This window comes from Salvelinus alpinus, chromosome 1, assembly GCF_045679555.1.
Source record: "Salvelinus alpinus chromosome 1, SLU_Salpinus.1, whole genome shotgun sequence".
In the NCBI taxonomy this organism is placed as follows: Eukaryota; Metazoa; Chordata; class Actinopteri; order Salmoniformes; family Salmonidae; genus Salvelinus; species Salvelinus alpinus.
Window position 1 is genome coordinate 39,025,491 of NC_092086.1, and position 12,013 is coordinate 39,037,503.

At 43.2% G+C, this 12,013-nt stretch overlaps 1 protein-coding gene across 7 annotated transcripts in view; it reads left to right on the forward strand.

Moving 5' to 3' along the window:
• The first annotated feature begins 987 nt into the window (after nt 1-987).
• LOC139575555 (RNA binding protein fox-1 homolog 3-like) overlaps nt 988-12,013 on the forward strand; it is a 399,874-nt gene continuing 388,848 nt past the window's right edge. For 4 of the 7 annotated variants that reach the window (XM_071400609.1, XM_071400638.1, XM_071400619.1 and 1 more), the window contains exon 1: nt 997-1,365. The gene's annotated coding sequence lies outside the window, so the exon portion shown is untranslated. Of the gene's footprint in view, nt 1,366-12,013 lie in introns of all 7 variants that reach the window. The other 3 variants (XM_071400672.1, XM_071400690.1, XM_071400662.1) reach the window with 3 other exon arrangements.

Below are 12,013 nucleotides of genomic sequence, written 5' to 3' on the forward strand. Positions count from 1 at the left end.
TGCCCTATCTATCCTACAGGCCTGGGATCAGTTTCAGTGTTGGCCCCCAGTGCTAATGGCCTTAATGGAACCTGTGGGGCACTGTTCTGTGACTTGGGATGTGATAATTGCCGTTTGCCTCTGTCTGTGTCCGTGGCCCCGCCACCCCCAGCACTGCACAGCCAACCCGACTCTAAATGAGCTTGCCACTGTTTTCTGATTACTGCCCAGTTAAATAAGATGAGATAAGTTAGAACCACATCTCTCCTCGAGCCGAGCTTGAGAGCTGACAACTCCCATACATCTGCCAGCCATGGCTATGGAAATTGAGATGGGGTTGGGGGAGGAGTGATTTGTGTGCTTGTGTGAATATTCTGTGTGTGTGTGTGTGTGTGTGTGTGTGTGTGTGTGTGTGTGTGTGTGTGTGTGTGTGTGTGTGTGTGTGTGTGTGTGTGTGTGTGTGTGTGTGTGTGTGTGTGTGTGTGTGTGTGTGTGTATCTGTCTGTGTGTGTGTGTGTGTGTGTATCTGTCTGTGTGTGTGTGTGTGTGTGTGTGTGTGTGTGTGTGTGTGTGTGTGTGTGTGTGTGTGTGTGTGTGTGTGTGTGTGTGTGTGTGTGTGTGTGTGTGTGTGTGTGTGTGTGTGTGTGTGTGTGTGTGTGTGTGTGTGTGTGTGTGTGTGTGTGTGTCTGTCTGTGGGTCTGCGTGTGCACAATCATTTTTGTGTGTGTTTATGCATGTGAGTGTGTTTTGGAGCTGAGGGTGGTGTGGAGGGATGGGGGATACCTACCTCTCTCTCTCTCTCTCTCTCTCTTTCTCTCTGTTGTTGCTCAGTACCTGTCATTGATGAGAAGCCAGGGAGAAGCTTCAGCTTGAAGCTGTCATCGGCCCTATGTATCTGTCTGCCTCCCTTTATCACTTCCCCCCTCCTTTCTCCACCTCTTCTTATTTATCTCCCTCCCTCCCTCTCTCTGTCCCTGACTGTGATGTGGATGCAGCGTGTGAGCAGCAGCCAGTGAGCGTGCCTACGTTAGCGGTGTGTGCTGTTGGAATCCATGCAGCGGCTGACTGTACTGCCTCTTAAATAGGAGCAAACAGACTCATCGCTCGTGACTCTGACACCACTGAGACCAACGCTCCCTCTCCCGGACTGACGGGCCAATCGCAGGACACCCCTCACTCTCTCAGTCGCTCTCTCTCTCTCTGATTCTCTATCTCACATTCATTCCTTTGCTCTCTATCTCTCTCTCTGTCTGTAGCTAAGTCTCTCTACCACACCTCGTCCAGAGCAGAGGAACAGAAAGCCCCCTGCCCAGCCCAGGGATAGCCAGACCGCTGAGAGGATGAAACTCTGACAAGCCGACAGACCGCAGGGAAACGAGCACAACTGTGAGTACAACAGTCCTTTCACCTCTCAGTCACAGGGACTTAACACTGACACACACACGCATGTGTGCAGAGCATGCTCACACACACACACACTAACACATACATAGCTACCTAACTTGATCCTCTTATGTGTTGTGCTTTTGTCTCTCACAGGCAGACTATTTTAGTAAGGGAAGTGTAGGAGTGTGTGTATGTGGAATTGAGTGTTAGTATGTGCCTTATATGTATTTGTATAGCATACTTTTACTGTATCACTGTATACAATATTGATACTTGCACTCTTTATACTATCTACACTATTCTCTGACTCACTGTCATACATGTGATGATAGATATGGAACAGGATTATTTTAGCTCGGATGATTCCAGCTATAGTGGTGTGAGTATTTTGACAGATCTTTAATAAGGTTAGAAACTGAGGTCAGACACTGTGTTCAATGTCTCTCTAATGCTTTGGGGATTTCTCTGCTCTTGCTGTCTCCTTCTATTGGCAATAAAGGCATGGTGAAAAACATATCAGGGTAGCATACCCCTTTTATCTCATATCTTAAACGTCTAAGCTGGTATAAGCCAATAGATGCCTAGGGGAGAAAAAAGGGGCGTACATTCTTTCAACCGCTGAAGAATCCCAAGAAATTCCACTGCTTATTGTTTAGTGCTCAGCTAGGCGATGTCTGGGCTGGGTGCAGATCTGTACTGATGTGACACACATTTTTTTGATTATGCTTCTGGTTCATTTCTGGCTGAGGCGATTTCCTATTTCCTTCTCCCATTTGGAGCAGGGTGAGTATAATGTGATAGCGGCTGACACGCGGGGTAATGCCGTTCGGAGGACACAGATTGCATTTCCCCTGGAGAATACTCCTGCTGTATTAAAGACACAACAAGGCTGCTCTGCACTTGTCATCAGCTCCAGTGGTAATGCTGGCAGGGGAGAGCCAGGCGTGGTGTCTACAGCCCTACTCTCCTTTAAACACATCCAATTGGCCCTAATGCCACAGTCTGACTCACAGCAGCATGCTTGGGATGGGGAACAGCTAACAGTTTACATCACATGTGTTATGGTGTTATGCCCGGGCTTTTCTACTGCTTTAACAAAAGGGACAAGAACTGGAATTCCCATTGACAGTTTAAAGTTTATGTGTACCGTAGGCCCATGCATGTATTCTCTGTCCAAAATGTGTTTAGGTTGAATTACAGTATCCTGTTACAGGATGCTAGTAAATCTATATTTAATGGTCCTCTTCTAATATACTGAATGTAAACTAACTGATGTAGAATAGGTGTGTTGTATTGACACACATGACCAGGTTAGGTCTTAACATTTTTTTTTTTAGGAAATCTACATTTAACCATAGACTCAAAACTGTTTACATTTCATATGGCATAGAAAGTGTCAACTAATCCCAGAAGTGTCAACTAATCCCAGAATCATTAGACTGTGAGAGAGCACTTAGATGTCATGCACATGTTTGGCATGTGATGAACACTCCCAGAAAGAATGCATACGGGGAAAGAACTGAGAGATCAGAGATCGATGGCTCCAAGGACAGAGAGAGAGAGAGAGAGAGAGAGAGACTCACTTCCCTTTTCAGCATGTCCTCAAAAAAGGCCTGAACCCAGTGTTTTTGGTAAACTTCACAGAGGCATCCTCTTTTAGAAACAACAACAACATCTCTTCCTCAGTGTGTGCTTTGTTCCTGCAAGGCCCCACTTTACCTCCCACTTATGTGACAAGGAGGGCGTAGGATCAATACCTATCAAAGGCCCTAACGTCTGAGTGGCCTACATAACACAGCCACCAGAGCTCTGCCTCTGAAAACCCAAAGAAAGTTACCTGAGACATCCTCAGAGGTACAGTATGATATTCAGAACACAAGACGGCCCAAAAAAAACTCAGACAAGAGAGTCATTTAAGCTTTCTCAATTAATATAACTTTCATTTTGGAATTTGCCTGCAGCTTTCATGCACAATTCATAATTTATTTTACTGAGAAGTTGGTAATGTTCCTGGTAACACTAAGGCATTTTTCCCATTTCTTTTCTCCCTCATTATTTTCTTAGAGGAAGATGTTTATGGAAAGCAAATTGCCTTATGTGCTGGAAAACATTTAGTTGCATACATCTACATTCTTATAAGCAGACAGACTATCAAAAAGAAAGCTATTATGTATTCCTTCTTCAGCCTGGAGACATCATTTTCATAACTTGAGCTGTTATTAAAGCGCCTTGGAAGGCCGGTTAAAGGAAAAAGCCAATTGTTAAGTGAATGCCATTCTCTGTGTATTATTTATGTGTTCTAGCAGCATCTTCCATTTAAGCAATAAGGCACAAAGGGGTGTAGTATATGACCAATATACCACGGCTAAGGGCTGTTCTTAGGCACGACGCATCGCCTGGACACAGCCCTTAGCCGTGGTATATTGGCCATATTCCACAAACCGCAGACGTGTCTTATTGCTATTATAAACTGGTTACCAACGTAATTAGAGCAGTTTTGTCATACGCGTGGTATACGGACTGATATACCCGTGGTATACGGACTGATATACCACGGCTGTCAGCCAATCAGCATTCAGGGCTCGAACCACCCAGTTAAAAGTAGTGATTAGATCAATGGTAACCGGTACCAATCATATTGGGTATGGCTGTCGTAGTCTTTTCACTCTCTCTAGGCTTAATTACACTTTATGCATGAGGAGCGTTGGTTGGGGGAGTGTTTTAGACCACGGCAAAGTCAAACTAGATATGTCGGCCTCAAATCATTGGCCAGAAGTATTCAACCATGGCTGGATGTAAGGGACAGTATATTCACGGGTTACATCAATGTTGCATTCTTGACTCGTTTAAACATTCAGATGTGCTGATTAAATTATTACTCACTCAAGGGTTCTGCTCTGCTCCTTGAGCTTTCTGGCTGTTTTTCCATTTATTTTCTGAATTCTCAAGCAGACCTTTGGGTATTGGGTATCAGCAATTACAAAACTTTTAATAAGCGGGCAACGGTATCTCCACATATGCCAACTTCTTACGGTATAAGTATAAGCTGCTGGGGATTGCTGTTAGGCCTACATGTTTTGCAAATATGTGCTAGCTTGATTTAGTTAATTTACCACTCGGTTTTCTCTCTCTGAGAATCATTGTAAGGTTGGTTCACTAGTGTTACTTTTATGTTCCATAATAAATATTTGAATGTTATGTTTGACATTTTGGTTAAGATGGTATATCAGTCTCGCCCAGACAAGATGTATGGTTTACACACTCTCTGCAACAAAGCAATATGGTAAACAGAAACTGAAGGAAATTGTTATTTTCCACTGCCATAAGACAACAAAAACAGAATTGAGTTGTTTCCTTCACAGAGCTTTGAAAGGTAGTTTCTCTGCAGACCTCTGTGAAAAATATGCTAATTATAGGGCAGGGAGCCACTGAGGAAATGAAAAGCATTACCATACAACTTCATTTGCAACATTTTGGAGGTCGCTTATCAGGAGGGAACAGAATTAGTTCTATCTCGCAGAACAACTTCAATGTAGGCAGGAACATGCCCCAAAGTCTTCCCGGGCTCTGTCGTAACATGCTCTATGACTACATTGTTTATTTAGTCCATTTCATTAGAAAGTTTAACAGGCCCTGTGTGGGGTTTTGTGGGCCCAGCCACCCGGTATACATTTAATCAGCCTGTCCCCCAGCGTTAACCTTCATACCTCGCCTTCCCCTTTCATTGTCAGTCTCTCCAGGGTCACACAAAGTAGCATCAAATATTTATGCTATTAATAACTGCCTTTAGGAAGAACCCCTAAATAAATCTTCTCTGCAATAGAGCAGTCCATTCCAGTTAATAAAGTGGTGAAGGAGAAATAAGTGAGAGCGGGCAGACACTCATCGCCACAAAACAGACCCAACAACAGAGGGAGATACCACAACAGAAACAACAGAGAGAGATACCACAACAGAAACAACAGAGAGAGATACCACAACAGAAACAACAGAGGGAGATACCACAACAGAAACAACAGAGGGAGATACCACAACAGAAACAACAGAGGGAGATGATACAATAGAGGGAGATACCACAACAGAAACAACAGAGGGAGATACCACAACAGAAAGAACAGAGGGAGATACCACAACAGAGGGAGATACCACAACAGAGGGAGATACCACAACAGAAACAAAAGGAACCAAAGCGCTTTTCTGTTATCTTATTGTAGACTGGGGAAAAACACATTTTACCAGCAGGTTGTTTTGATGATGGATTTGTGTGTGTGTGTGTTGTGTGTGTGTGTGTGTTGTGTGTGTGTGTGTGTTGTGTGTGTGTGTGTGTTGTGTGTGTGTGTGTGTGTTGTGTGTGTGCGGGGGGGGGGGGGGGGGGATTGGGATGGCTTGAGAATCTCCGGTCCCTAGGGGGTCTTTTGCATTGACAGACTACAAACATACACACACACGTGCACGCATGTGCACACACTCACACACACACACAAGTAACAAAAAAAAAGATTTTTATCATTGGAGCCGATTGAGGCAGGGCACAACAGTAATTATGTGTTTTTCAGCTGAGGTCTGGTGACAGTGATTAGAGTGATTTTTTGGGGGGAGAGTGGCGAGCACGCGGCCTAATGAGGAAAGAACTTGCCTCACTACAGAGTGACCATGCGCCATGATCAACCTGGTGGCTGTGTGTGTGTGTGTGACTGTGTGTGACTGTGTGTGTGTGTGTGTGTGTGTGTGTGTGTGTGTGTGTGTGTGTGTGTGTGTGTGTGTGTGTGTGTGTGTGTGTGTGTGTGTGTGTGTGTGTGTGTGTGTGTGTGTGTGTGTGTGTGAGACTGTGTGTGAGACTGTGTGTGAGACTGTGTGTGAGACTGTGTGGTGTTCCTCCAGGCTGCGGCTGGAAGATATAGAGATAGTGAATATGACAGGGAAGAGGGTGTTGGGGAGCAGGAGGATCACTGAACTCATATTAGACTGGAGTCAGAGTTGAGACACCCAGTGAAAGGTCCTTTACGTAATCAATGTTTAACTGTGTCCTATTGTGATGATTAATATTAGTTTATTGGTCTGCGCCCCTTTGGCTTCGCACTGGGGAAGCAGCTTGCCCGGCTTGAATAGGTCACTACATTAGCCAATCAATACGCAGTGGTGTAGTGCTATTTTTTTAGGTGAGGGAGCTCAAAATGTAAAGGATGTCATCATTTCCTTACAGACAGATGTAGCCTATAGAATACATCATTCTAGATAATATAATTCTATACTAAAAAATATAGAAGCAACATTCAATTTCAAAGATTTAACTGAGTTGTAGTTCATATAAGGAAATCAGTCAATTGAAATATATTCATTAGGCCCTAATCTATGGATTTTGGCCCACCCACCCATTGGGGAGCCTGGCCAAGCCAATCAGAAAGATGTTTTTCTTTATTACAGACATAAATGGATGTATTTTGCTCACTAACAGGGATGTAAACAAATTTGTACTCAACATTTTAGAGAAATAAGCTTTTTGTGTGTACAAAAACATTTCTGGGATCTTTTATTTCAGCTCATGAAACATGGGACCAACACTTTACATGTTTCGTTCAGTATAGTTAGACTATTGCAGATCTGGAAAAATGATCCACCTACCGTTGTTACTATGAACAGTGGATAGGGGGCAGGATAGGGGGCAGGATAGACACTTAGACTGGTAGACTATACACGGAAAAGCGTAGTGCATAAGGCAAGTACCTAAACTCCTGATATAGGGTATGCGGATGCAAGCACATGACGAAATGTGGCTAGGATGGAAGACATTATATAGTAAAACCTGCAAAAGAGAATGTAAACTGAGGGAAAACACACTAACCTCCCCTGTCCCCAATAAAAAACCACACAACCATCCCCACAGCAAAAACAAGTGTGACAATTTTGGACCCCCCCCCCAGTAAATTGCGATCTGTCCCTTAAGCAGTGGTCTCAGCTCACGTGGCACATGTTCTCCCCTACTGTGAACAATGTCCCCAAAGACATTGATGGTGGAGGCGCACGGGAGGGAGAAGAATTGGCACAGGATGCAAATGTCTTCTTCCCCGAATCCCAGAGGAAGAGGCTCTGGCCAGCTTGGTCCGCTGTGGACGTGCCTTTTAAAGCTTGTGGTTGTGAACAGGCGGCTTCTCATGGTGTTTATGATAGGAACTGCTAGTGATTATTTTTCAACGTTCTGATTGGCCAAAGTGGTCACACCTCTGACAGGCTTTCGCAGTGCACACACACAGCTTACAGTTCTTCATCATTCTCGCCACTGCCAGAAAAAAGACGGGGAAGAAACTACCATTTACATCTGGGCTGCTATACATAGACTATTTATTTTGTTTAACATTCTATGGTTTTCATAGCATTTTAGTGGTCATTAAAAATAATTGATTTAGAATTTATCAGAATACATTTTCCAGAAGTAGTTTTACCAGCATTGTGTATTCTGAAATTGAAAACGTTGAGAGAGCGCCGCTCCCCCACGCTCCGGACACATTACCACCCTGTCAATACGCCGGGATATCTGTTTGGAAAAAGGACCGAGGCGAGCTGCTGTTCCTTGGGAGAGAATTCTAAATGTCTGTGTCCAAACTTCTGCATCACTAATACAGAGACATACAGTATGCTATACTTGTACATTACATTTAGAATAGGGGGAGCACTCTATTTTTCGTATTAATACATCATTAATATTCACATTTCTTGTATTCAGAAATGTGTGTTAAATCTCTAGATTTTCAATTTCACTTCTTCTTAAATCTTACTTGATTTGCATGTATCATGGTGAATTTCCAATTCCCGTGGGATTATTGATGTGTGTGTGTGTGGGAAGATAATGTGAGTATATCATGCAGCAACATTTTGGACCCGAACCATCATTTTATTTAGACAGAACAAAATGTGCAGACATTTTTGGAACATGGTTGAAAATGGTCATTTTCATCTGAAGCACTGGTCCAGCACATCAGTCCTCCAGTATCATCCGCCCAATCACATTTGTGAAAATGCCAATGCTGGTGTGCATCTGACTGATACTGTGTCCATTTGTGCACCAGGTTGGATTTAGGCATAACACGTCATTTTCCACACCATTTTGTCCGAAAAGTCGATTACTCTGCCTCTGCAGCCATGGATGTGTCTGGATTGAACATTTATTCTGCATGCTGCCAATAAAAGTCATGGAGGCCGGCTTCCATCAGTGTAATGATATTTCAGCCCCAGTATTAGTTCAGCACTGTTTTACACAGCAGTTTCTGCTCAATTAAAAATAGTCCATATTTAAATGCAAAGAAAATCAGTCGCCTGGCGATCTGTGTGCATTCAGATATGCTGCAGAATGGTTAAGTTATGAAGTTTGAAATTGAGTTTTTAAGCACCCCAATGCTCCACGCCTTTAGAGTTAGTTAGAAGAAGGGGGACCGTTCATTTGTAGCTGTGAAACGTTCCTTTGACGTTATTGATGTAGAATAGATTAACCTTTAAAAAGGTAAGTAAGTGAAATGTGAAATAATTCATTGAGAGTCAGCCATGTAGCAAATGTGATTTTCGCCAGCAGAAAGACCTGGTAGGCCATTACCCACAAACACAGAGGAAAATAGACCTGGTAGACCATTACCCACAAACACAGAGGAAAATAGACCTGGTAGACCATTACCCACAAACACAGAGGAAAAAAGACCCGGTAGAACATTACCCACAAACACAGAGGAAAAAAGACCTGGTAGGCCATTACCCACAAACACAGAGGAAAAAAGACCTGGTAGACCATTACCCACAAACACAGAGGAAAATAGACCTGGTAGACCATTACCCACAAACACAGAGGAAAAAAGACCCGGTAGAACATTACCCACTAACACAGAGGAAAAAAGACCTGGTAGACCATTACCCACAAACACAGAGGAAAATAGACCTGGTAGACCATTACCCACTAACACAGAGGAAAAAAGACCTGGTAGGCCATTACCCACAAACACAGAGGAAAAAAGACCTGGTAGACCATTACCCACAAACACAGAGGAAAAAAGACCTGGTAGGCCATTACCCACAAACACAGAGGAAAATAGACCTGGTAGACCATTACCCACAAACACAGAGGAAAATAGACCTGGTAGACCATTACCCACTAACACAGAGGAAAAAAGACCTGGTAGGCCATTACCCACAAACACAGAGGAAAAAAGACCTGGTAGACCATTACCCACAAACACAGAGGAAAAAAGACCTGGTAGGCCATTACCCACTAACACAGAGGAAAAAAGACCTGGTAGGCCATTACCCACAAACACAGAGGAAAAAAGACCTGGTAGACCATTACCCACAAACACAGAGGAAAAAAGACCTGGTAGGCCATTACCCACAAACACAGAGGAAAATAGACCTGGTAGACCATTACCCACAAACACAGAGGAAAATAGACCTGGTAGACCATTACCCACAAACACAGAGGAAAATAGACCTGGTAGACCATTACCCACAAACACAGAGGAAAATAGACCTGGTAGACCATTACCCACAAACACAGAGGAAAAAAGACCTGGTAGAACATTACCCACAAACACAGAGGAAAAAAAGACCTGGTAGAACATTACCCACAAACACAGAGGAAAAAAGACCTGGTAGGCCATTACCCACAAACACAGAGGAAAATAGACCTGGTAGACCATTACCCACAAACACAGAGGAAAAAAGACCTGGTAGAACATTACCCACAAACACAGAGGAAAAAAGACCTGGTAGAACATTACCCACAAACACAGAGGAAAATAGACCTGGTAGACCATTACCCACAAACACAGAGGAAAAAAGACCTGGTAGACCATTACCCACAAACACAGAGGAAAAAAGACCTGGTAGACCATTACCCACTAACACAGAGGAAAAAAGACCTGGTAGACCATTACCCACAAACACAGAGGCGTGTAGAAGAAGGCCGGGGCTGGGGGCTCCATTCTGCTCTGTTTCTAAGGCCTACAGTACGAATAGCACATTTTGGGACTAAATTGCCAGTCAGAGCTTGGGAAATAAATTCCAGATAGTGTCAGCCCCTGTGTGCTGGTCGTTTGGAAGTTCCGTGTCCTTCCCTCCCTCGCCACTCTCTGGCTTTATTTAGCTGAAACTGTCATTTCCCATAAATCCTTGGGAGGAGGCGTCCGTCAGGGCTGCCAGTTCCCCTGTGTGGAGCACCTGTAACAGGGGAGGGAAGTGACAGCTCTGCCGGGGAGCTGCCGGGACGCTACCGGGTCTGTTCCATCACACCAGGGCTCCACACAGCCATCTCCACTTCTCCCTATGAGGCCTCCCTACACAGGGACATAACAAACACAATATCCCAGGGACTTCAGAACAATTCACTAGCTGCAACTCAGAAATGTCAGGGAATATGGATTTATATAGTGGTAATTGTGATGTACAGTATGTAAACATACAGTATTTATTTGTATTCAGTGTACTATTAATATTATTATGTTTGATAGGTAAGATCTCTGGAAGAACCTCATTTGGTTATCGGTGTAGGTAGCATGTACTGATATAGATTTGAATTTCTAGATAGAATGTAGTGTATTAGTCCATTTTCTTGAGAATATTGTGTCTTTAATCATTCGAGAGACTGAGTATAATCCAAATGACAAGACATCACACTGCTCTTTTCATAAAATCGTTGTTGAAATACCATTACATATTTCAACAAGCATTTGGGAGAATAAAACAGATGTACAGATGTAGGATCTTCATTTCAGACCGTCTGCTACAGTAGAAAAATAATCCTGCAGCAACAGGACATGTGAATTATTATGTGGATTATAATTAATGGGCATTTTTGTAGGGGTTGATACATTTTTCGTTAGGGAAAATCAAGTCTGAAATTTCAAAGAGGAAATTACAAACTTCAGCAGCCTTTTTAAACCTCAATGACACTACAAGTTTTACATTTCCTGCAACAGGGTGATCAAATTAAGATCCTATATCTGTAGGCCCTAGCAAAGGGACAATAGGCAGCAAACCTGTTAACCAGGTTTGTTGCCTAGTTAACAGTATGTGAATGTGGTCTGCACTTGTTGTACTGCACTTGTCATCCTTGACACGTCAATAAATGTCCATGGCTAAACATTTTACTGACAAAAGGTCACTGTATCTGTCAATTGTCATTTCACATGGAATAATTGTTATATTATTATATTTATAAATGTCGCTTAAAAATGTTTGTGAGGTGAAAAAATAGGCAGTCTTTTTTTCTCTCATTCAGCTGTCAGCGCACATGCTCCATCATTTTCGCTCCAGGAAATTAGAAAGGAAAAACGTTTGACAGCACAATTTCACAAAACACCGCCACGCTATCATTTCATTTTCTCCCAGACATGTTTTTCCTTTATTTATTTCATTATTGTCTTTTGAAAACAGACAGAGCGATAACAGCGGATACTTTTTGGGTAATTTATCCTTGTTGCAGTGTCGCCGCGCTTTGCCCTCACCTTCTAAAGCTTTAACCCTTTAACCCCTGGCCTACGGTGAGTAATTAGCTCGTGTGTCTTTGTCCTCTAGAAGCTGGTGAGACAGTCACCCTGACTAGATAAAACCTGCTGATTAGCCCGTAAGCAGCTACACTATCGCACCATCAAAAGAGGAGGATTATATGTGG